Below are 27,699 nucleotides of genomic sequence, written 5' to 3'. Positions count from 1 at the left end.
GTTTCCTTATCTCTTCTTTTTTCATTTTTGCAACTAGCATTATTCACATACAAACAATTTGAACTTACAGTGCAGAACTTAATTCATGTGCTTCTGAATGTACCTGACACTGCCTGATGGATGAGTAATTTCCATGAGTAGAATTCACATATTGTCATTGTTTTATGCAATGTAATTCATGCTACATTAATTCAAAATGTGTAAACTGAAAAAATAGCACAATCTGAATCACAGTTCATTTCTGATGAAATTAAAATCACCTTTTCCCTAAAGATTTGCTTCTTAACCATTTATTTCTTTTAACAGTCATTTTAGACCCTTTATTAGTTTATCCTTGTGGTGTCACAGAACCTGTTCTCAGTGAGCTGCTTTTTCACTCTAAGTTGAGGCAACGCAGTATCTGGATCCATGCAACACTTCTGCAAACAACCTATTAGTGATTGATACATGAACACAGAGAGATAGGTGATGGTGCCTTAATTTGCAGTTACATATATACACACACTTATTGCACATTAAGAGTTATATTGCTAGCTACAATTTTATTATTTCCCATATAAATAGTTGCTCATATTCTCATAGGATATTATGTGTTCATTAGAATAAGAGTAGCTCTCTTGATTAAGTTGAAAACTATATCATGAAGGGGTTTGGAAGTCATTGAAAAAGATTTTTGAAAGCTGCTTTCCAGGAAACAATTAAGGAAAACCTGCTTCTCAAATGTTGGTAGGTATTTCCAGTCATCTGGCTTCTTTCAGAATTAATTGGGAGGTCAATACTTAGTCACCCCTTAATTAGTCAATGCTAATTATAATGTAAGAAATATCACAGCAAAACTGGAGTCCTAGGATCCGTCCTCTGCTGAGACATTAGAGTAACTTTCAGGACTCTGTTTGAGGATTTGGTGCTGAACGTTTCTTGCAACTGTCTCAGAAGGGCTTGCAAATCTCATTAAAATGCTATAACCAGAATGAAATGTGGTTTGGAGCGATTTCCTTGTCCCTGATGGAAATCACCCGTTCCCAGGATATTGCTTTCTCAGTTTTGCCAGGGACAATATATCCCTAAGGCTCACAAAGCACTTGGGAGTAAGGAAAATGTTTGGCCTTTAAAATAGACAAGGTTGTGTCAAGAGTCAGTTATTTTGAAAGGAAAAAAAATTGCCTGGAGTGAGAATCTTGGCCAGTTTAAAAACTTTCCCCTTTTCAAGTGGTGCAAGCTGAGCAGTGGCTCTCCTTGGCTGTACATTCAGCACTTTATCCATGAACAAATTATAAATATTTCCAGAAAACCCATTTCTATATTTATTTTTAGAGTGATGTCACTTCTCCTCTTTGTACAGCTGGTAAGAAAGCATTTTTTTATTACTGGAGGACTTCAGTCCAAAGCAAACTCTATTTTCAGAGTATATAGGGACACATAGCCAGTGTGCTAGCTTCCTAACTGCAGTGGTTTTCACTGTAAATGAAACAGCATTACTTTCCAGTTCCTCACCCGAATTCTCTGTATTTTTTTTTGGTTTAGTACAGGCTAAAGAGCACATTTTTTTACAGGGAGTCTCATGTGAAAATATTGACAGCCAATCACCAGGCAGACTCCAGTAGCAATTACTGTAAACTGTGCTGCTCCATCCAATAACATTAATATTTTTAACAATTGTCTTTCCAAAAATAACTACCCTTTGTGAAGATCGGAAATTAACAGAACCATGTAGTTCACTGCTGTCTTTGAAGTATTTTCTGAAATAAACCATTATTTAAATGCATTCTTCGGCATATAAGTACTATATAATTGATGCAGTGAGTTTATCTGAACCTTTGATCATACTTCTACCAGCATCAAAATATGTTTTATTGCATTTTATAGAAATGTGTTACATTTATATACTTTTTTGTTTACTGTCCACCACTTTACCCCTGAGAAGAGGCTCTTATGAGGCAAGGTGTTTAGCAGCATCCTACTCATGTTTCGGCTCAAGGGTGCACTTCCCTTAAGGAACAGAAGGCTGCTTAGTTTATAAATATCTTCCCAGCCTCTTTCTGTTTGAAAGGCCAGTGCTGCTGGGGCTCAATCACTGGTGGATAGGCAACCTTTCCTGTCTGGCTATGGTAAACAATCATCAGGTTTTACCTCCTGCAGGAGTCTGAGCGTATTCACTGTGTGATAGATCTATGCCCAAGAAAGAAGGAATCTGTTACTGCATTTATATCTGCAGATTGCAATTAACTGCATTTCCTGAGCCGTGGCTGCCTCACTAACAATGTTCTTTAGAAGCATTTTACAAAAAAAGAGATTTGTCTCCTCTTCATTTATGTACATGTAATGCTTAACTTTGATGGTAAGGCCATGGTTTCCAGAGCAGGGCTTCTTACCTAGCCCAGTAAACTGGATGATACTTTAAGGAAGTCAAGCAGTTCCTCAGTCACACAATCCTCCAGTGGCTCAATCAGGATTAGTCAGCTTGCTTTTACTCCTTACTTCTCCCCACTTAATCACATGGCCTCCCCCACTGCTGACAATATGCATCTGAATTACATTGTCTGGGAAAACTGCTGCAGACAAGAAAGAAAACAGTATATCACACCTCTATAGCCTTGGGACTTGGGGCAGGTCAAGGCAGGGTTAGCAGCTGGCTACAGGTAATGCATCTTTTCACCAGGAAGGGTCAATTTAATGTGAGATCCCTATCAAAAATGCTAACTCAGTGCCCTAAAACTAGGTTTTGAGCCCCTAAAGAAGGATTTCAATAGCTAGATCCTCCATCTTTAACAGTTTATTTGATTTCCTGGAGGTTTAGATAATACACTATGTAACTTGGCTCCAATATGGGGTTTTAGAACTTGAGTTGATATGAGAAGTTTGTGTTGTGCTTTCCTTATTTTGTGTATTGTTAAATTATACCCTTTGAGGTGCTCTCATCATTAGTGTCATTTACTCTCAAATTCTTATGAATGTTATTTTGAAGCACTTCAGATATTTTCATTTTAATGACACATAATGATAATTACAATTACTAAAAAAGACATCCCCATGCAAACCTAGTAACTTCTTAAGGATCCTGGAGTTCCTTAGAAAAGCAGTAAGACAATAAATGAAAATAACATCTAGACTAATTGTGAGCCAATTTTAAACCCAGCATTTTAGTTTGCTATTTAAAAGTAAGTGTTTTCATAATCTGATGTCTAAAGGGAAAGAATTTCGTTGATACAGCAATTTTAGAGTACGGAGGGCAGAATCACCCAGTTTTTAGTAAACCTTTGGATCAGCTACCAAAAGTGGTGTCACAAGAAAAAAGTAGTCACTTCCATAATATAGAAAGTGCTAAGATCATGTACTAGCAGTTAATTACAGAATCTTGAAGTCCTTTCAGTATTATATAAAGAATCAATTCAATGACCTGAGATCAGATGAAATATGCAAAGGCTTCTTAGTCTGCCTTTATACCCTGATGGGGCACTTTCATTCAGTGGAAACCAGTACATTAATTTACTTATTAGGAAGTTATTAAAAAAGAGAACTCCACTGTGAACCATCTATAGAACAAACTAATCTGGTGTCTTTCCAGTAGAGGTGACCATGTAATGTCTGAAATTCACAAGATAAAAGAAAATTTTTGCTGATGTATAGATACATGCTGATGCTGAATGACTTTTAAAAGATGAAAAGGATCAAAAAATTCACCAGAAGCTTTTCTTGCTGATAAAACATACGTTATGTCAGTTTTGGGGAATGAAAGGGGATGTAGGGCAGCAGGGCAAAGCATAAAACCACAGTGTGCATGTTATGGATAACAACTGAAATATACAATATAATAAGAAACAACCCAGAAGGATGCAGCAAACTTATTACAAATTCCACCAAACCTCAGAAAATCATTAAATCATTGAAATTATCCATGAATTTGCCTTCATCTCATGTTCACACAGTATGATCTCAGTCTTGCCAGTGACTTCATGACTTTAAGCAGATACGTTTTATAACAGCATTTTAAGTAAACTTCTGTTCTAGAAGTGCAGCCAAGCATCTCAATTTAGCTTTATCTGTAAAGTTTCTAGATTGTCTTGTTCGATGGAATAGTCCAAATAAAGTTTAAATAAGCATGAATTTATAGAACTCAGATATAATTAAGGGATTTGTTCCGTTCAGCTGCCATATTCACCCAGCTGAGTTTCATGTTGAGCTCCCATATTCAACCAATTTGATGGGGTACTTGAGAAGACCTTCAATATGCCACTTTGATAATCAATTTAGAATATGGTCTAGATCTCCTCTTACTTCCTATCTCACTCAGTATCCTCAGCAGTTTACCTGAAGAAAACCAAATTAGGAAGGAGACAGTGTTGGCAAGTGGATAGAGCAGCAGGGTGGTGCAACTCCAGGTTTTGTTCCTGACAGGATGGCTGGGCACCATATTATCTTTCTGTGGTGCCATTTCTATGAAATTTCAGTTAACTGATTTCTTCAGTTAATTCTGCTCTGTGATCTACATGTGGAATGCACTACAAAATACAGACATTATTTATTACTAAGGATATGTCTACTCAGAAGTTAAATATTTTCATTAAAAATGTGAGTTTATATTGTTTTACAAAAATGTTTTCAAATCCCTTTTTTGATGTTCTTGCATTGATCTCCAAGTGGCTGTTTTTAATTTTGCATAAATTGATTAAAAACAAGTTAAGAAGCTAAACCAAAATAGAACATTCTTTAACCTGGGTTGTACCTTTTTAATCAAAGCAGTTCACTTTTTTTTTAATCTATTGAGGCAGTTGATGAACATGAAACAGAAAGGAAGAAGGCAGAGTACAGGACAGTAAAGAGGTTAAGGATAGGAAAGTCAGAGAGACAGATTATGGCAGAGCAATGTAAGCATAGAAAGAGATGTCTGTGGACACAGTAAAACATGAAGAAGTTTTCTATTTAGAAATATAATTGTCTTCATTTTTTTTGTGTTTGTGCAAATGATAAAGGGGAAAGATAATCCTCAGGTTTAAACTGTTGAAAGTTCAAAGTATGCAAAGCACCACCAATAGAAATTAAGTCCAAAAAGAAAAGATGGAAGTAAGAGATGTGATGAAAGAAGATATGAAATTCAAAGTAATCATATGCATGTATGTTTATGTTTGGAAAGCCAGATAGAAAGCAACAAAACAGAAAGTATGATTAGGAAAAGCTCTTGTTAATTGCTGAAATAGAGTAAATTTTGAAGGGTTAAGTATTTTCATTGACAGTTTTTGATATGAGCTCAGTAAACTAGTTTGGGAAGAGAAAGATTTTGAGGAGCAAGAACTTTTCACAATCTTTTTTCCTGTTTGATTTGGGTTTGTTTTTTTTTTTGTTTTTTTTTTTTTTTTTCCTGGTCTAGTTTTTCTCAAGTCTTTAGCTTGTGTGGATTCAGAACAAATGCTTGACATTCCTCTATCTTGAAAGACAACATAGCTACATTTTAATAGGAGATTTTTATGATACATAGGGTTAATGAATGTTATTTGGTATAGAATCATGACAGGATATAACTGATGGAAAATCATTCTGTAATTAGATAAGGGTTATACTCATTCCTGAATGGAAAAGTATTGCTAACATTTTTGAAACAAGTTATTGCACAGAAAACTATTGAGAGTCTATCAGCACAATGTTTACCAAGAGCTCCCTGGAAACAGCCCATTTGGTTACTGGTATTCAGGGTGAGGTTTATGGCACTGTTTCTAGTCTGTGGGCCTTGCTGTGTACCTGGTGGATGCAACAAATGGACACTGCTTATGTTAGATTTGTAAAGGTTCTTTGCTTGCTTGAGATTTTCCCATGGAGTTAGCAAATAATTGGCAGAGCCTTTCATGTATTAGACAAACCACATCTCAAACCACATTTCATATACAATTTTTTCAGCTTTTCATCATGCCTGTGTGCACACTGTTTCTGAAATATGTCTTTGACTGTATTGATACTTTTGTGATCAGGGAGGGTCTGATTGATTTAGGTTTCAAAAAGACGGTGAGATTTTAATTTTTAAATGCTTGGGGATTCTTCATAATGAAAGGTTCTGTATTATAAGAAGTTATTGTGTAGCTAGAGCACTATGTGTAAACATAAATCGCTGTATTCTATTGACATGTATAGGTATATTAGGTATAATCTGACTGTCCACGTTTGAAGCAAAAAAGTAACGATCTATCTGTGGGTTACGTTGTCATTGGGATAGATGTTACTGCGAACACATAGCCATAAACATAATTTTCTTGTATCAAGGAAAAGCCTGGGAAAATTTATACAGCTTTTAACTAGAAAGATTTCAATACGCCTTTGCTAAACCTAACAGAAGATAACTGTGAGCTGTGTGAGTTTCTCTCCTGCAGGGACTTAGGGTGTCGCAGCACACTGTGTGAGGGAGAGAGCCGTCCCCAGAGCGCTGCTGCAGCCTTGCCTGCGCCGGGCAGGCCCAGCCCCGCAGCCTGCCCGGTTCGACTGGAACCACACAGGCGCTGCTCGGGTCCAGCTGCAGTCCGGTGAAAGAAATCATAAATGCTTATCTGCAGGAAGTGGAGAGACAGCAAATACGTATACTATCTGCATAACAGATTGAAAAATTGTGAGAAAGAAAGCTAGGTTAACATTACTGGGTTTAATTCAAAAGGTGCTTTAAAAAGATTGAAATTCTGTTTTAGTTAGTATGTATATTTACAGTATTCCTTAATGCCTCACCTGTAACATTCAAAAAAGCAACTCAGGTGAACAGTACAAAGTCTATACTACTTTGGGGGTCACTCATGCTTTGATTCCGTGATTTCTTGGTGATTGTGTGTAAGTTTGTTTTGAATTATTATTTGATTAAGACAAGACTTACAATGATCTGGATGCCTTCTCAGCACTGAAGAGCTTACATACCTTGTAATTGCCTCTAATGTATTCCAATTTTTGTGTGCGTTTGTAACTATGACATCTGGTTCTTTGCCAGACTTTTTGGGTGGCATTTCTATACGCTTCATTTTCAAAGTGCTGAGTGATACGGTCATGAAAAATACCTCCTCTTTGCCCATAAAAATACCCAGTCGTATCAGAGATGTTAAAATTTATGCTAAGTCTATTCAGTGAAACATAAATAGTCATCACTTGGAGAACTTGCTGTGCAAGGCATGATCCTGCAATATGCTAGGCTCTTCCTAGATATTCTCAGCACCCTCAACTTTTACTGAGCTGCATGATGCTAAGCACCTTGTAGGATCTGGCCTTGGAGAAGGAGCATGAAAGGGCCCAAAGCAAAGTGGCAAACATTCAGCTGTTCATTGTATAACTTTTCTTCTCTCTCAAAAGTAACAGTTCAAACAAAGGATTAATTTAGAAAGGAAAAAAATAATTAAAATTTAAAGAAGAGGAGGAAGGAGGATGTGTGAAAAACAATGTTAATAACACTATTTGAAGAGGCAAAGAAATAGAGAGATGGAAAACCTGATTTTTCTTTTAAATAACATTACGAAGGTTGTAGATGTTGTTTAATACTGTCCTTGAATATTTTGCAAGTGACACAACTGCTTCATGAGATGCCGATTGCTGAAATAGAGTTATGATTTAAAGTGACAATGTCACCTTAGTTTTAGTCCAAGTGATGGATTTTGGTTTGAAATGGGTTATACCAAGCCTAGCATAGAGAGATGTGTTTGCATTTGTTTTAATTTCAATTAAAATTACTCTGGTTAAAACCACCACTCCCATAACTTTCTATTAAAATTTTATATCTGCTAATATGAACTCGATACCAAGTGGAACAAGGCTAATGCATCCATATGGCTAAAACAGACACCAAAAATCGCAAATTGTCCAGATTAGATTTGGACATTTATTTCCTTTTTAACTGAATGGCTATAAACAACACAAAGAGTTTTTAAAAAATAGAGGAAACATATTCTTAATAGCTTGCACCTGGTTTATGTGAAAAGCTAATATGGAATCCTGCAATACTGACTGATATAACTTTCTTTTTATTTTTTATTATGATAAAGTATAAAATGGCAAGGTGGTGGAATAGGAAGCCTTAAGTCTTTATTTTATTGTTTTTTAAGTAGCAGATTGCACAGTAAATCAACTTAATTTATGTACCATGTTTATTGTTAAATTCTCCAGATTCATTAAATCCCTGGAACTGTATTTGTATAACAGAATATGACCTCTTTTCTTGACTGTTTAATACATTTTCAAGCTGCATACACCTTTTTGAATATGTGTTAAAGTAGTAGCCTCATTTGACAGGGAGATTTCTTAAAGCTTTGAAGTGTATCATTAAAAGGGACACTGTCAATTTGAATTTTTTCAAGATGACCAATTTAAAAAAAAAAAATCTTTTGAATGTTGGAGGGCTTTTTCTAATTCCTATAAATTTTTTTTTTTTTTTTTTTCCTCTGTGAATGTTTGGAAACATCATTTAGGAGACCAGAGAATATTACTATCATAGCCATCATTATTAATCATGAACACTTTCATATTCCCCCCTCACATCCTATTCTCTAACAGGAGCTCAACCCAGTAAATGCAGCCAGCTTGAGTCCTGTGAATCATTTTAGCATTATTTTAAAACTTTGAAATAGGACTTTACTACAACATTGCTTTGTCCTGTGCACTGCGGTTATTTTCATTCTTTGACTGTTGCCTGATATTTGGAGAGGTTTTTTAGGCCTGAGCTTTCCAGCACCTCTCTCCAGCAGAGCCCTGCCTGCAGAGACCACGCTGCCAACCAACCTTTCAGTCATGGGTCTTTGACAGACAAGCTCTGCCAGATGTAGCTGCCATGATTTCGGATATTCATGCTCACAGCTGTCCATCTTACAATTCTGCTGGAAATTACTGTCAACCTACAGGGACGAGAGAGAGAAGCATGTGCCTGTACTTGAGCCACATACATTCACATCTCCTGTTAATGTAAACTGCCAGTGAAAGAGCCTTTGCCCTAATCTTCTGGACTGTCGATGGGATTACGATCTTCCAGAGGAGGGGCAGAACATAAAGCTGGGAAATGGTAACATCCAAAACTGTGGCAGTCTTGTCTGTCAGTGTATATGAGCCAGAGCACAAACTACCTGCACTAAGTAAACAGGAAAAAAAAAAAAAAAAAGGCAAAAAAAGGGTTTTAATCTTTCTCAGCTACACTTCATGACAAGTTTTTAGATGAGAAAGTGGCATTCAAATTCCCAGTGTCCTTTTAATGACTGAGTGGAATATATTTTATTTTCCCAGTAAAGCTGTTAAATGTGAATATTTTATCCAAGCGATTAAAGTTACTTTTTACTCTTAGAAATTGGGCACAGAATATTTAAATATAAGAGAGAGAAGGAATACTAGATATGATAATATCTGATAGTTTATGGGAATGTGTTTTAAATTACAAGCAAAGCATGTGCATGCACACATGAATACAGCTGTGGTTTCTCTTCAGCATTAGGTAATGTTCTTTCATAAAAGAAAGGAGTGAAGGTTCCTGCTATTCTGTTCAAAGGAAGGACATTTATGTATTTTATATAGCACTCTTTATACTGCTGTGTTATGGTATGTAATATATTGGAAGTTCTCACTCTATGATAGACCCCCAAAGGGTAGACATGTAGGTCTTAAGAGATGAAAAAAATCAAAGACATGATCTCTTGACAGAATTATATAACCTTCTCACACTGCCTCTGAACTTCATTGAATCCTCGAGGTGACAGAAAGCTGGCAAGCTAAGTAGAAGCAGCTGCTTATGATGACATGCCTAAGATATATGAAACTATTCAGTGTGATCAATGGCTGAATGCTCAACTGCCCAAGTCATTGATCACCATGATGACCCCGGTTCCTGCTAAGTCCATCAGGTTGCTCTGGAGGCTTTAAGAAGGAGGGAGTGGAAAATGGAAAGCAGGATATAAACAGCGAAGGGAGGAGAAAGACAGAGGCACGAGCCCTCCTCATAAAAGCTATTCAGGAAATTGCAAAGCTCATTACTATGTGTGCGGTACTTGATCACACTGAAGTTTTGCTTTAAGGTGCATACCTGAATAAATGCTGAGAAATTCTGTTCTATACATAGTCTGGGAGTGCCACGGGAGCCTGCCTTCCATGGAATTTCAATCAAGGCTAGGGGTCTAGGCTCTCCATGCTCCTTTGGCAGTCTCAGCTATAATATGCACATGCACATGAACCTTATTTTTTATATCCTTTCCAAAAATGTTCTTTAAAATATTGCATGTAATAAACAAAATATCAACCCACAGTGTATGCCAAATTTTGCCAAAGAAAACAACAAGGATATAGTGCAAACAGAGTGTTTATTATGTGTATGTGTGAAAAGGGTACAAGTGAGTTTTATTAAACGTGTTCTACTCATAGACAGAAATAATTTAACAATTGAATTGTTTCACAAAAGAAACTATTTTAGTACAGTTGTGTCATGAAAAATTACTTTGTTAGAATGGCAGAACAGGTTTCCACATGCTTTAAATCTCAGAGGATTTAGCTAATTTTCTCAGTTCACTAATAAAAGTATCTTTTACAGCTTTTAACTACAAAACTTGGAAAACTCAAAGGGGCTGCAAAAGGCCAAGCTGGGGTCCTTCTATCTCATGCATCCTGTTATTAAAGATGCTCCCAGTTAAACCTTAGCAGTTTTTCTGCTACACTTCATTGGGATAGTTCAGTTTTAGTATAGCACAGAATTTAAATGCACTGAAACTGCATAAATCTCATTGTTGATACAGTAAGTAATGCCAAAAGAGAATTCAGTTCACTCCATCAGAAGTGGAAATAAAAACACTTTTTCCACTAAAGGAATCATACATGAATGTGAATATACACAAGGGGCCTGATCCAGAAGTAAAAGTCTCTCCAAATAACTTGGAATCTGGATTTAGTCCAAAGAGCAGATCTGTTGAACAAACCCAATACATTTTACATCAGCAATTTTAAGCATGGCAGTGCCCTATAAAGGCAACTGTCTTTGAGGCTATTGTTCAATTTAAGGTTAGATTTCAGAGAGCTCTATTCTGAAGGAAAAATAGTCTCACATATACAAATTGTTTAGTTTCATATAACAAAAAATTATATGAATCTCAGCTACTTGCATTTAGTATTCATGATGCACCAATTAGATTATAAAACTTGAGCTTAGAGCCAAAGTGCTCAAAGCAGAAGAGATTAATTTCCGTTTTCACCAACTGAAAACCACATCCCTATTTGTTGTATTATTCTGATGCATGCATTAATATTTCTTTTGTTTTCATTTTCACATACTTCCTTTCATTATACAGCAGTTGGACTATAAATATAGCTGTTAGTAAGATATAGTTTCCAAGTACAAATAATCACAGGAAGATATGCTTTCTTTTGTCCTGGTGCAAATTTGGAGTACTTCCAGTGGTACCCGGTGGGATTACAGTATTGTAAAAATGAGACAGAATTACATTTTTAATCTTCTTTCCTACCATGTCTTCATATCCTTGTCTCCAGGTCCAAACGCTCTTTGACTTTTGAGCACTTCTTAGTCAGCAAAGATGCATTGTCATGGTGATAACTGTTGAATTACACTGTAATGAAAAAAAATGAATTAACTAGTTAGAGTGCAGTTCCCTATTTCATTATGTGACTGGGATATCAAGCTGTCTTATTTTTCTTTCTCAGTGCAAAACACGTAATAATTTACACAGAAAATTCTTTCACTGTCACATACATTGTTTTGAGGTTTGAATGAAGGAAAGTAGTAAACCTAACAATTTTACCCACAAAGTTAAATGATCTAGTCAGTTTGTTCACCTTCACCTCTAATGAGTGCATCCATTTGCACCTGCATAAAATGTGATTTGCAAATCCAAATTTGGTATATATTCAACACATACTACTACTACTACTGCCTTTTATGTTTGTGTCTTTGATCTCAATATGTAGACCTTTGGCCATGTCAGTTCTGCACATATCAGGTATTCTTTATGTGTTTACTGTGAATGCCCCAGTACAAAAAAGGCCTCTTACGCATTTAATTTCAGAAATACTGTATCAGGACAAATTTTTAAAGAAAAGTTCTCAAAGTTGATCTCACATACTCCACTGATTCCAGATGTTATTAGATGTCCTTGTCAGCAAAACTTCCTGACATCCCATTTCTGACCTGGGTAGATCTCTGTCTTACTGCGTCTGGGCTCTTCTGTTATGTATTCCCACCATCCCTCTCCATTCAGTTCTGTAGCTTAATGAGTTTCACATAAATTCTCTCCATTTTTTATCTTAAAGGCAGGCAGAAAAATGTACATGTCATTTTGCCTGGAAGTCACAACACCTACATGAATTTTTTTTGAAATTGCATTTCCTGCAACAGAAATGGCAGCACAGTCAGTTGGCCCAGAGGAACTCCTAGACACACACAGCTGGATAAATTCCTGCTGTTCCCTTTTGTCTTGCCTGTAGGCATTTTTTAACAGTTTTCAGTTCAAGTGCTCTTTTACCTCTTGTTTAATTTTAATTTGTCTAACAACATAATAGTACCTCTAGGGAGTATTAGTGCTACAGTAAGAGCATACATAAATTCTGTACATACATATATGTATGTATGTGTGTGCAGTGAGCAGTGCCTCCTCTGTAGTAGTTCCACTCTCCAGCTTGATTAAGCTGTAAAAAAAAGATCATAATATGGTCACTTGCATAAACAAGGAAAATGGACTCTGTATTGATTAGGCTTTATAGAAAGGTTCTTTAAGCTTGAGTTGAAACTAAGAGACTACAGAACTGAGCAGAAATTGCTCCAAGCAGTATACCAAGCAGTGAGTCTTTAATCTGGGGAGAGGGAGAAGCAGAATGTGTTGAGAACCTGGAAGTAGGAATCAAAAAAATGAAACTTTGGAGAGTTTTACTCAGCTTTTGAATTTTCCTGTCATGCTACCCTGTCCTTCTGTCACACAAATTTCTCCCTTCTTTGGCAACCATATGAAAAAGGGAGCTGCAGCAGCTACTAGAGCCAGACTCCATGTCCTCTTCTCGAGGTAAGACATTCAGGCTGCAAAGAACCCAGGTCAGGGGAAATGGGCCATTCTTCCAAGAAAATGTCTGTTTTGGTGGATCAGGAAGAGGCTCTGTAATGGATAACTGGAGCACAGCAGGTCTCGGAGAAGGTGCCTGCAGAGAGCAGGGTGGTGCTGGGCAGTGGGAGAGTGCCAGGAACTCTGCTGGTGCTGGCAGGAAAGGTGACCCTGCTGGATGCTGAAGTGAGTTTTTGGACGTTATAAAAAAATGTAGTTTATTATACTCAAAATGAGGGAAGGGTTAGTGTTAGGTTAAAGCAGGGACTAAGGGCAAACCTACTTAGAGAAGGAACAAAAGAGGGAAAGGAGACAAACTAATACTGAAAATTAAAGATGACCCATGGCAAAAATTTGTGAACTGCTGATAAGAAACCTAGTAAGAACTATGTGTCCCCTACAGAACTAGGTGGCATGCCTTAGTTTAGAGATTACATTGTATTATACTCTATTGTACTCTGTGGAAAGCACACCCTCACAAAAAAAAAAAAAAACTATTTTGAAAATCTTTAACTTTTGATTATTACAAATAAACACTAACAGTTAAAGTGCTTGAGAAAGTTTAAAAAACTTTAATAAGTCTGCTTTTTTTGTATAGGTAACTTATTCCTAATATTTGTTGGGTAGGTCTTTCATACAATCCTAGACAAGAATCAAAAGGATAGGAAAATGTGTTCCAGAACTGAATTATTTATACTGGAAATGTACATTAATAACCCCAAATATATCAGCCTTTAATGGAGTTATATTTCATAAATTCATAAAATTAACAAACTAAACAGGAATGTGCACAGAGGAACATAGAACGGCTTTCTCCATTTCCATATTTTCTGATAATTTCTGTTCCATGCATCTTTCTTCATATGGTCTTTCAGGCCATAAAGAATAAAGTCAAATTTCCTCTCTTCTGTACTGCAGCAAAATCTCACAAGGTCCAAAAAACATCTTCTAATGACAAGGCACTGCTCTGTGGTGGTTTTTACAATATCTTTTACAAAATTCTCCAGTTTATAAACTATTCAAACAAGGAATATATTGTCTGGCACAGATTTCCAGTTGTATATGGCGTAGATAAATTCAGCACTATAAAATTACTATAAAGACTATGCACCAGATTCTCAGCTGGTGGAAATCAGCATAGCTCTCCCCTTGTTTACATGAATCAGTTCTTTAACAGGAACACGTTATACTACAAACATTTTGTACTCTTTAGCTATGCATGGATATTGGATTTTTTAGGTAAAAAGTTTTGGGGATTTTTAAATGTTAATTTTAGTACAGAATTGCAAACTCTGAAATTTAAATCATCTTTGCGTCCTCTATGGCACAGATACTGTTTGGACACATTATTACAACTTATAGTGTATAGTTACATATAAAGATTATATTATATATAAAGAGCTGCAGGGAAATACCTATTTTAAACTACTGGGACCAGCCCTGCAAACACAGACAGTTTTCATTTAGAAGATTAGACTGTTTGATTTCAAAGAGTGTATGTGTACATCTTCAGTAGTACTGATGTGAAAAAGCATTGTAAATTCTGTAACTTGTAGCTTCTCCTTCCGAACCCTAAACATATAACAACTTCACTGATGGATTATGAGATAGTGCTATCATATGACATGGGCCCACAAATGTTAGTCTTCAGCAACTTAGCTGGAAAAGTCCCCCCAGATCCTCAACAGATATCCCACGTAACATGGACTTTCATGTTATATATGATCAGATCCCTTGTCATGTATGAAAAGCATACTGAGCACATTTTCCCCTGTATATTCATAATAAGTCAGTGCTTCTACAGTTTTTTAGTATCTTGAATTATGAAGCCTCTAGGAAAGCTGCTATAGCTCACATTGAGGCAAACTGTAGAGACTGACTTTATATTGCATGGTCAGGGGGGCCGATCAGACTTTGTTATCACTGACAAGATGTAGAGTGGTTCTGACTCTGACTCCATAATGCCTCTCTGGGACAATAGTGGTCCAAGTCAACTCTGTTGGCCCAGGGTTTCCAAAAATCTTTAAGAGAGCAGTAATCCAAGACCTTATTTGAAAATGAGCTGTGATAGTTTATTACATGTGAACAGATGAACAGCTATGAAAAATGCATGTAGAAGCAAAAAGCAGTGTAGAATATTTTCTTTAATGCAAAAAAGCAAAATCAGCTAATTGACTATTTAAAGACAATCTTCAGAATAAGCAGAATTATGTTTTAATGCCTTATATCTATTATTTGTTCCTATATTCTGACCATAATCCAATCTAATTCAATCTATCTAATGCATTTCTAATGTGGTTTTCACCATAGAAGCTAGGCATCATTAGGAACTTATCTCTGTTCCCACTTTACCCTGGTGGTGACATGTTTTCAAAACAGATGATATTCCATGTCAGAAATATCAAGACTTCCCATAACCTGAATTTAGTAACCCCCATGTACTTTTAGCTTCCTGACTCTTCTTTCTGTCTGCATTTCAGTATCGAGTCCCCAGTATCTGCTCATCACTTATAATTACTTTTATTTTAGACTATGTTCCTGATTTCTGGGCCAAGATGTTTAAAGAACTATGATGTACTCTGACAAAGCATTTAATCAGGGCTGAGTAATCAAACAAAAAGCTTTTCAGGGCAGGGTGGAATATGGGAGGAACCATATTGTCTGCCCAATTACTGTGTTTCCTGTTCTCAGCCCTGAAAGAGTTCCTGCAGGGACCAGAAGACCTGCCCATAACTTGATGGGAAGAGTTCCCGAGTAAGTAGAAGCCATGTAAAAAGGGAGTGGTGGTAGAAAACAACATGAAATCAGTGAAGTAGGAAAGACTTAAAGTATACACACTTTTCATTTCCTAAAGCCTTTGTCATGAGGGTGAAAAACTCTAGAAATATGTGTGGCTATGGGTGAGGGGCTGGGGAAACCTAGCTATTAATTCCTAAGAGGTGTTATCAGATGCATCAGGGTTTGGCTGTAAATTTGACTACATTGCTGTGGTGCACAGAGAAATGAGTGAGGAAATATCTGATTAAAGTGTACATTGCTGCTGAGGCAACTGAATGTTGCCATAGCAATTGAGATGAAATGTGCAAAGAAGTGAGATAATTAAATCTAACCCCTTTAGTAGTTTTGATAGTCAATGCACTGCCAATAGGAAAAGTTATCTACAATGTTAAAGATAAAACATATTCCTCGTGGAAGTACTCCTTGCTGGTATTTTGTTGCTCTTTTTCTAAATGCATTGCTTCAGGTAGCTAATTTGAATGTTCTCTTTAATAATCAAATACAGTTTTGACCTTGGTCTGTAACAGCCTAGAACTTTTGCTGACTTACTGTATCATGGGAACCGTCTACACAAAATATCCAGAAAGTTTTTATTTCCCTCTTCCTCTGTGTGCAGTACAGTAAAGCCCGGGCTATCATCTCAAAATTTACAGTTCAATAATATATAGAACGTGCTGCCCTCTTCAGGAGCTAGTGATTAAAAATAGGTGATTTTGTTTATTGATTCAGAAACAGAAGTGAGCAAACAAGAACTACAGAACTGAGTAAATTGGGGTGTTTTTGCCAGAGACACTGAAAGTAGTTGCAACATTAATAGACAAATCTGATTTTTAAAAAGGAAATCAGAAACTTGTTAGCATTTCTTAAACAATATTTGAGAACTGGATGGTTCACACTCACATACACTCAGATTATTTATTTCATCCAGTGAAAGCAAAAACTAGGAGAAGCTTTGACTCACTTCTTTTATAATAATAATTTTGTATTCTATATACCAGCAAATAGCCTGTTATTAAAAATTATTTGTGTCCAAAAATAACTCATACAAAAGAACTCATACATTAGCTGTCACACTAAACTTATTTCACTTTCATCTGCCCTGCTCATCTGAATCCACGTAAGAATTTAGGCCATGATTTAACAGGACGTTAATAGATACACTTAACTTTAAGCACAAACAATGCTGTAATAACTTCAGGGGGATACTCATGTGAAAGTGTTGAACAGTTTGTGTATCAGTCTGGAGGCTTGCATACATGGCTGATAGGTAGGGGATATGCCCACAATTTTCAGTTCGTATCTTACAACATTGTAAGTCATGTTGTAGAATCTTAATAATTAAGCAGTTAAGAACTAGAGGCAAAATCTACCTTTTTGGGAATATAATTCCTTTTGAAGTCAATGAGAACTTCTGTTCATTTACGAAATGATGACATTTTATTGGTTTACAAATAGCTTAGAAAAAAAAAATATTATGGCTTTGCGGTAGGGGGACTCAAAAGCTGTGTGGAGGAAAGGCAACTATTGCTTTGCTGAAATTAATGGATATTTTATGTAACAGTTGCGAACAGGCAGTGGATTAATGATTACCTCACCCAAACAGCACAGTTTGCAAACTGTGAGGGCTGAGGAGCAAAGATCTCTGGGAGGGACATGGAAGCCAGTGCTTTGTGGGAACTTGGCTCAACTGAGATGAATGTTCAAAGGGTTTGTTTTAAGCTTACGTGAAATACTGTTTCTTTGGCTGAGGGGGGCCCTATTTTCTTGCATTTCATAAATGAAGCAAAAGAAATATTCTGTGCTACATTTCACGTGAAGCACCATACAGAAGACGTAGCCCACAAAGAATGGAGCAAAAGTGGCTTAAAGCCATCTCTCTAGCTGCTCGGATTCAAGGCTGGATACAGGCCAATGAATCTCCGCGTAAATTAGAGCAGCCCTCAGGGACTGTTCTAATTTACATTAGCTTTATGCATGCTCCCTATATCTTGTTCTGTGCTGCAACCTAGATTAAGTCTGAATTTCTGCAGCACTGAACACCCTGGAAACTCCCTTTTTGCCCAAGGTAAACTCATTGGATGGAAATAACTCCTGTACTATACTGGGGAATTCTTCTCTATTTGGACACTCCCTTACCTGTAAATACCTATATTTCATCCAGCAGTATATGCTGTCATGGTGAGAATCTGGAATCACTCTGTCATTTATTTCAGTTTTTAGTTTTCCTCTTTAAAGGTAATGGCCCTACCTAGACATCAACATTTTTTTCAAAGTGGTTTGTGACTGTATCTCTTGGTTATAGTAATATTTTCTACACATAATTTTTAATTTAATTCCTTAATTCTCTCCGTTGCATGTTTACTTTAGGATTTTATTTTCTCAAAGAATTAAAATAGTTAAGAAAAACAAGTGGATTTTAGGTGTTCTCCCTTCTTTGGCATAAAACTGTTTTACCTCTGAAAACTATGTACAAGGCAGATGATAGGCAGATACTGTACCTAACCCTGGCCACTTCAGCAAGTATTCTGTGTGAGAAATTATCTCAGAATTTAGCCTATTGTCCTGAAAACTTTTTATTCTTGAACTGCACAATTGGGACATATAGCACAAGATGTTATAGGAAAGTTAAAATCCTCTCTGTGTAGATATTGAGTGAAAGTGATCATTCTCTGTTCAGCCTTTACTTAAAGGGACTGGTAGCAGTGACTCATTTCTTTCTAAAGAAAACAGAATAGCTATGATGTCAGGTATAAAACAGACTGAAAGGTATAATAGGAAAGAAGGAAGAAAAAAGAGTTAACTAGTATCCACGCTTTCATTTCCACATCACAGTTAAAGCATGTTAATGAGGTGTGTGGTGTACTTAGTACTTTCTCAGTACCCCAGTCTATCCATTGAAGACTTACAGCCCATGAGCAGTCTTTTCCTAAAGCAAAAAGTAAAGGCTGATTAATTATTTTAGTAACTGTGATTTTTTTTTTTTTATTTTTAAATCATAATGCAAATTTCTTAATGAGTTAAGAAGAAAATCTTTAACATTTAATTGATAATTGTCTCTTCTCATCTTAACTCTTTATGCACGTTTTGCCTGTTTTCTCCCATTCTGTAGCAGAGTGTCAGCAAGCCCATGGTTTTATTTTCAAAAGCATAATCACAAGTTGGATGCCAAGATTCTATGTCTGTATTTTATGAACACTATGAAGATAAATTCCAGCTGGCATGCAGTTCTAAATACAGATACGAACAATAGCCTGTGTTTTTTTCTAATCTGGTACCTGAGAAGTACATGTAATATATATTCAGAACTGCATTAAACTATTGATCTATGATTTGCACACATATTTTCATTTTTTGTTTTGATGCTGATGCATTGTTTGGCAGCTAGAATCCCTGCAGATAAGAATAAAATAACTAATAACATTTTCTTTGCTTTCTAGGGTCTTTATGGCAGAATGATGAATTCCATCTTTTCCAGAATGGTAAGCAGAAAGCTATTTCTGTTTCTGATAACAAAGAATATAAGATAAATTCTGGTAAGAAAAGATTGCCAAATTGCTTGAGAAATAACTGTACTGTACATTTTCATAATTATATGGTTTATACAACTGAAAATATTTGAATATTCAAATCCTGTAAGCTACCTAGAAAAGATTTGCAGAACATTATGTTAATTATTCAGAAGAAAATAAGTTAGTATTTAACGTCCTTGTTAGAAATGCTGCTGACCCCAGAATGCTCAACTTTTTATTTTTCTTAACAATTTATTATAATATATAAATTCCCATAAGCATAAATTGTTCTCTCAGTGAAGAACGTAAACATGTCTCTTCTTTAGGCTGAGAAAGGGTAAGTTCCATAGCATGCATTACTATTTGAATTGTATAAAATTGATCTTTATTTATGTTTCACTAGGGCTTTGCTGTATCTGTGAATTTAAAAATAAATAGTTTCCAAACATAGACATCACTTCTGCATGCTATCTGTTGTTTAAAATAGATGGTTTCATTTGTAGTTCTTTTTTTTTTTTTATGGTTGAAAAAGGCAATATTTATTTTTTCCCTTGATCATAACATCTTTACAATCAAATAAAAAGAAAAATTCATCATCCTGTATGTGTAAAGGTCATCCTAAAATAACACTTCTGAGCAAACTATACTGAATCCTATGAGTACGTTGCTAAGGAGAAGTGTTTTCCAACAGGTCTTGGGCATTCATTTTACCAAAAAAATTCTTTCTCACTACAGAAAAATGTAGTTTGAAATCAACATAAAACCATCATGACATGAAACTACTGTTAAAGTGGAAAGAAATATTACTCAAAAAATATCCCATCGGAGAACAAATTCTGACTTGAATTGTGACTGCTTCTTAGTGTTACACTTGAAAGATCTTCCATCTAATCCCAAAAGGAACTCAAGACCCTTTAAAAAAGGAGATTACTCACAAACTTTAATGCGTAAGAGCTTAAGACAATGATAGATTTAAAATATGTGGGACTAAATTTTTGTTGTCTTTGATAGAAACTGTATCAAAGTTGCCAGTGTTCAAGAATACCAATAGCAAAACAGAAGTTTTATGATGAACTTTAATGATGACTTGATTTCTGATGAACATGGAAGGTTAGTTGTTCTTTGAAACTTATTTCTAGGAAAGTAAAACCTGCAGGTGAAGCTGTTCTGAAACATTTGGTTTTGACCTGTAGGTCTAGTCCTCTGATAATAATAATGAGGTCTGCTTTGGCAAAGTCTGTAATGTATTTTTACCTGCCTGCTAACAGGGGGTATTTCAGAGGTATCAAGGTAGAGGATCCTTTAGGTGTGTATCTATGATTAAAGAGAGGGAAAAGTCATGTTGAACTAAGGGGGGGTGGAAGGTAAGAAGTAAAAAACAAAAAGAACAGTCCAAACAGGCATGAGAACTACTTTTAGCCTCCTTCATCGACAAACATAAAAATGTTCAAGAACAACTGAAGAGTGATTTTTAATCAAAAAAGATTAACTATGTGACAGTTAAGTATGTTTGGGATTAAACCATCAAAGGGCCTGTCTCTTTTGTGTATATTTGCCTATTAGTGGTAGGTACTTGGCACAACGATTGCATGTAGGTTGCAGTCACAGACACTTGCACTGCATACACCCTTTTCTGCAATGTTCATTAGGCAATAACATTGTCAAAGATAAGTGTTTACCAGCAGCTTTTGTCTACTTAAAACCATTTTAGCCTGAGGGTGATCTTGTGAAGAAGGCTTGGGGGAAGGGCAGAAGAGAGACACAACACTTAATTTTTCATAAAAACAAATGTATTCAGCCAGTATCCTGATTTGAGGTAATTTATAACTCTAAATTTGCATGTTAAGTGAAATTATAATTATTTTTTATTTTGAGGCCAAGTGTGTGATTTACACTATAAGCATGGAAGGTAGGACAAAGACTTGCAGTAACCCTTAAGGTTACTACAACAAAGACAGTAATAGATTATTTTGGGGATAATTAATTTTTATATGTATAACCATGTACACCTCAATGAATTTTCCTTGACTTGATCAGGAATACAGGGTTACTTTGCTGATTATGGATTTCCTTTATATAAATATTAATTCAAATGTAAATATATTTTCAAGTTGGGTGTCTTTTGTTTAAGGAATGGGAAACTGAGCTTCCTCATATTACTCCCTTTCAACATTGCAAGGCTGCTTTTAATCCTAAAACGAAGATAAATATCACAGAAGAAAATAAATTGTTGAATATAATTAATATTACTTTAAGAAAACACACTTTCCTTCTCATTTCTAACTGTGCTTAATGAATAAAGATTAAATGCACACTACTATGAACAGTCACATCTAGATTTTAATCTAAAAATGGACTTTTTTCTATATATGTTAATAAATGATCTGTTACCTCGAATTATTCCTAAATATGTAAAATTTAGTGCTAGCATTTCATTAAATATATAGCCATTTTGTCATTAATTTTTAATTCCACAAGTTTTAATATATGGGAAATCATGTTAGATAAACTGAGAACATAAAAGACCCACTAAAATACATGGAAGACCATCGCAGCTAAAAACTGAAGAAGACAAAAAATATTTCTCACTTTCAATTAAAACTGTGCAATTATTATTTTAGATTATAATTCTCTTTTGGGATTCTGGTTACACAGAACTTTTTAGTTCATTTCACAGGAATAATATTCATCTTAATTAGAAAAAACAATTGATGGGCTTTTCTCTTTTTCTGCAAGAGGGAGTTCATTCGGTGTACTGATTATGAGTAGTAGATTATCCCGATAATGAAAAGTTCTTGTCTTTCTGAACAGCAGCTGAATATGTTATCTGTCTTCAGCCTTGTAGCTTCTTTGTTAGACACCACCTTGTTGAGACAAAACGACTTACTTGGGAAGTGGTTGACCCGATTTTTTGTCTGGCACCCTAACATTGCTGGGCATTATGCCAAGCTGGATTCTGTAGCTATTTATGACTGCATTCAAGGTTCAACTATGCAAATCACAACTATTAGCCAAAAAAGCATAGCAGATTTGTTTTTTAAATATTTCCATAGCTCACAAGGTCAAAGCATTTGTTTTCACAATTTTAAAATATAGTTTTGTAAGTAATGATCAGTAATGTTTAAAGAGATTGCCACCTTTTAACATTTTATTTAGACTGAATTAGACAGAACATAAACATTTCTCCTCATGTGCTACAAAGTAATTGTATGGAGCACAGGAAGAAGAGACATGAGCTGAAGGTGGAAAAAACTATATTATTTTATCTGTTCCTGAACAGCTTAGCTGCACCAGAATTACAGAATTACAATAAAATAAAAGGAAGATGAACTATGACAAAAAATCTTTGGAGAGCGCAGTCTTCCTCCTGAAGGCTGCCCTGATGAAACTGGCTGCGGGGAGCTGCAGAGAAGGGCAAGGCCCAAGTGCCCGCCCTGCCCGCAGCCTGGGCACCTCCCTGTTGACTGCACAGCTTCTGCTCCTAGTTGGTGTTAAATCAGACCTGAATGCCAACTGAATCCCTAGCCACTATGTGCTCACAAATATTTTTACCTCTGTTATTTCCCAGACCCAAATCTATCCAGCACCTTCTTGGTGGATTGTAGTTCAGTGTAGTTTGGTGGATTGTGGCCCCCGTAGACCCATTCTTGCACCATGCCCTGAAACTGTGCTGGTTTGCCAGGCTTCAGCTTGGGTGATTTCTGTTGAGTTCAGCATTGGTTCCTCACCCCCTGCCTCCCCCCTCACTCCATTCCCATGACGTTTGAGCAACACTGAGTCTGAAAAGTAAACCTTCTGCAACTTCAAAAGGAGGTAGCGCTACACAAGTTCTTTGGGTTGAGTTTGCCATTTTCTCTCTGTGTTGTCCACTATCAAGTCCTGATTTGAATCCTTTGACAATTATATGCACAGGCTGTCCTGGTCATTATCATCCTGCAGATTAGCTGTTGATTTGTCTCAGTTCTTCAAAGTAACAATTAAAACATGTTTACAAACCTAGCGACAGTATATGTTACATAGTAAGAACTGTGTCTACAGAAAATCAAAATGTGATTTAAACACATGTAAAATGATTACTCATAAGCAGAATTTGAAATGATGTTGTGTGCACATGACATCACAAGACAGATTTTAAAAAGACATGCATCTTTACCATCTCTTAATACCCTGACAAACTTAACAAAAGTATTAATAACCCTTACATATTTATCAACAAGTTTATCTATAAAAAATACACAATTAAAAAATAACAATTCTATTAACCCAGCATTTAAAGATTCTTCAACAATATAATACAAATAGGCAATGGGTAGCATGTAATATGTAATATATAGAGATAGGTATAATGATAATATATTATAGACTACATATAGTAGACAATATAGTAAATTGAGACATTTCCTCTTAGAGAAAAGGGAAGTAAATTTAAATACGAGCAGTACAGAATCTGTTTTCTAATACAGATTTGGGCATACTTTGGATTAGGTCCAAATTTTGTGACAGCATCCAAGGTGGGAGCACATGTTCCTTCACCAGGTGAGCATCCTTCACATAATACCAAACGTGGATAAAGGGTGCTTAATTTATTGGTTCTAACATGAAATAATTAACAAGGGTGAATCTCTGGTTCAGAGTATTTATTTGTCTGAAATAAGGATTAACATTAAAAAACTAGAATAAAAGTTACCTGTTTATCAGTTTTCCTTATCAGTCAACAGTTTTCTTCACAGTTGTAAGGCAAAAAGCAATTTTTTAAGATTCTATTGATTAAGAAAAAAAATCTGAGTGTGAGCAAAAAGTAGCAGAGTGTAGTTTTCATTTGTGAGATACATTTTATTCATTACCTGAGTTTTGTGGGTTGTAGTAAAATAGTGTGTTTCAGCAGGAGTGAAAGAATTATGGGAGAAATTATATGCATGAGTGCAGAGTAAATCCAACTAAGATAAACGTATTGGTCAAAGTCTGATTTCTCTGTTTTAGCTACCATCCACTCCAAGCAGGACTCCTTGATCTTAGTAGGGTTTCTTCCCTTACTTATGAACTGGAGGACTGAGCCTGTAGGGTTTCCGTGAAGATAACAGTATTTCCCCATACTTATCCTAACAAGGTGTGAAAGAGGCTTCCAACAATGTAGGGAAAATATATTAAAGTAGGACAAAAAACAAAGGTCAAAGTGGGAATGCAGAGACTTTCCATCAAATTCATAGGGTTTGTACAAAGAAGTAGAATTTGAACCTTATTAATACAATGCAAAGCCCCAGAATTTATTCATGGTTAAGTTTCTGTGCTTTAGCCAATCCTTTTTAAAGAGTCCCTTCTCCAACGAAAGGCACATAGCACTGTGTTACAGTAAACACTAGCAACTCTGTCCACAGACAAATCTAAATAATACTTAAGAAACTAAATCCAAAACATTAGCAATAAAAATACGTAGCATGTATTTCTTTCCTGGGAGCCTACATGGAAATTGAATTCCACTGAGCTGCACTTACACAGAACAGAATTCAATTAAAAAAAAATCCGCCTGGATTCCATGCTGTGAAAAGCCCTTGCAAATTTATTTTAGAGACTTTGGGTGTGGAGCCTGGACATAGTTTTATTTTATTTTTTAATGGAATCAGTCTTAATGTCTAAGGTTATTCTTTACTTGCCTCTGCTGCACAGTTTTTCACATATAAGCCAACTGAGGACAACTCGTTATTAAAGAAGTCGGCAGGTGTCCTGTGCTCTGAAACATATTAAATAAAGAACTCAACGGGATCATGTTGACTGTAAGCTCCACAAAGAAATTAAATAATGAAGACAGAAGCTCTTCAACAAAGACCAGTTCTGCATAAGTAAAAATGTCTTGTCAGAAGATGGAAAGTTCTCCTACAGATTTTTACTAGAATCTCTATTTTGGTATTTTCTGAAAACAGGCAGTGTATAGATTTTAGACACTTAAACTTTCTGACCTGAGTCTTGTGCAATAGAGAGTGATCAGAATGGCAGGAACTGAACAGTCAGAATCTGCCCTTCTCTACACAACTTCAGTGCTCAACAAAACAGCCATTGCAAAATGGGACCCATTATAATTCTGAAGTTTGTTGAATTGTCTTACCCATGTCAATATTAATATGAAATAGCTCCGGGAAATACAAAGAAAAGAGTAGAAAAGGGTCCCCTGTATTTTTATTTAATATTTTTCTAATGTATGATGTCTTCCAGCCACGGAAATGTTTAAAATACAGTCCCTTTTGAGATTTAAATATATTTTGGGATAAGGTAATTTTAAATCACATTAGGAAGGTTCAAAACCAATATAAATACCGTTTTGAACTTCCCACTTATTCTCAGTTGCTGAGCAATTGCACCAGACAAATGTTTTTAGAGTGGGCTTTAATATAAGGAATCACGAAATATATTGGATTTTCATTTATTAAAAAATGTTGTCATGCAGTAATTGCTTGAAGAAAAATGGCAATTAAGAAATCTAAGTAAGTCTCTTTTTGAAGAAAAATTAAACTTGATTCAATTCTCTTTGGGAATAAAAATGTTGACTTCAATAGAAGTAGGTCTGGGCAACTCAGAGTCGATTGGAAAATAAATTATGCTAAGTGCATCCAGACTCACCGAGCATCTTTAAGAAACAGAGTGTTCATAATGAACCAAAGTCTTCCAACAGCTTAATATGACTTTAAAATAACTAATATGAAAAAATATTACAAAACCTTTGTTGACCAGGTGTTTTCCCTTTTTATCAATACAATATATTCCTATAATGGCCATCCTACACTTTGTCATTAAAATGTGAGCTTTCCTTTCAGGTGCTTTGCCTCAGACATATGGAATTCTCATCTGCAGTTTTTACCTCCAGTCTCCAAGTTAATCACACAAGGCTCCTTGAATGACAGTTTGCTGCAAACACAATTCCATACTCTGGGACTCAGTGAGTTAGTATGAATTTAGCAGAACAATTAAAAACTACTTGTCCAAAATTCACCATCAGTTTTAATACAAGACATAAGATGACACATTTCCCTATATCTGTGATTTCTAAGTTAATATTGTTGATGAGATTTAACAGGCCTAAGTATTTGTAGGACTGGGAATATGATTCAGTGAATGTTTGCTCACCTCAACCTGTGCATTTGCAGAAGTGAGGCCTCCTCGTATGTTAAATTACAGGTGAAAAGTAAGTATGAGGTTCCAATGTCCTGATGCCATTCATTTCTGCAATAATTTATTCCATATCCATATTAATTTTTCAAGAAGAAGACAAACAATTCTCTAATATTAATTCTTCCTTAGACACAACTTAAACTTGAATTAGTTACTATGTTTGCCAACCTCTTGTTGTCAGCCTAATGCCTCTTGTATTGGTAATTGTGTGCTTAATAGAAATACTTCCCAGAAAGTTGAAATTAAACCACAAAACTAGTTTAGTTATATGCACTTCAGCCTCAATCTATGATGGAAAATTTTTCTCCTATTTCTTCATTCCAGTTGGCATTGTCAGATCCCCCAGCAAAAATCCATAGTGATCCTCATCCTTTCTTAAAATTAAATATGTGCACATCGGTCTGCCTGGGTCAAAAATTCTACCAGTGCTGCATTACACCAATCCACAGCCAAATGCAAAAATGACTGTAATCGACCATATGCTATAGCTATCGGGGGTGCACTGGTAAAACAGAAAGCTGAATTTGGAGCAAAATATAGGCTAAGAGCTATGCTTGTGGCTCAGTCTACACAACTGTCTAACACTGTAATCCCAAATCAAAGAATGCGGTAGGAGTGTGGGAGTTTACCCTTGGAGATCTCCTGAGTGAAGCACAAATGGCAATCTCTAAGTGCACTAAAAGAGTGAGTGACCAAATAAATTGAATGCATTCAATCACTTTTAAGACATCTCATCCGTGTGTAGCATTTTGATCCTGTGCTTGAGTAAACGTATGATTAAATTTTTATTAAAAGGTAATGCTCCTGTTTTAATGATAGTTAATTATATATAATTCAAATGAAAGGATTAATAATATTAAACATTTCATCAGAGGTAAAGATAAATATAAATACATATATTGTAGTATGTTTAAATATGAATATATAATATTGAGCATATATTATCTTCAATGTATTCTATAAAATAGCAAATGAATAACGTAATATATGAAATAATATTATATTCCAGCTACTACGTAAATTAAAGTCCTGGTTCAGTATTTCTATGTTCAGAAAATCAATTTGATTTTCAGGGGGCAATATGGAAAGAATAGTTGAAACAGCCTTAAAAATTATTATAAAATATCCCTGTGAAACAGATGCTTACACTTTATTGCTATGTTACCTTTCCATGTGAAAAGTGATATGCAATGCTAAATGACATACATTTTGACCACAAAAGAAAC

At 35.6% G+C, this 27,699-nt stretch overlaps 1 protein-coding gene across 1 annotated transcript in view; it reads left to right on the top strand.

Moving 5' to 3' along the window:
- The window catches only part of ADGRL2 (adhesion G protein-coupled receptor L2), a 395,600-nt gene that overhangs the window by 196,024 nt on the left and 171,877 nt on the right, over positions 1-27,699 (top strand). Inside the window, exon 3 of the mRNA XM_033000458.2 lies at positions 19,241-19,282. The gene's annotated coding sequence lies outside the window, so the exon portion shown is untranslated. The remainder of the gene's footprint in view (positions 1-19,240; positions 19,283-27,699) is intronic.

The sequence above is a fragment of the Tyto alba genome, unplaced genomic scaffold, assembly GCF_018691265.1.
Source record: "Tyto alba isolate M040663 unplaced genomic scaffold, T.alba_DEE_v4.0 Super-Scaffold_1000006, whole genome shotgun sequence".
Lineage (NCBI taxonomy): Eukaryota > Metazoa > Chordata > Aves > Strigiformes > Tytonidae > Tyto > Tyto alba.
The sequence above is the reverse complement of the archived record's forward strand: the minus strand, read 5'-3'. Positions and strand labels throughout refer to the sequence as shown.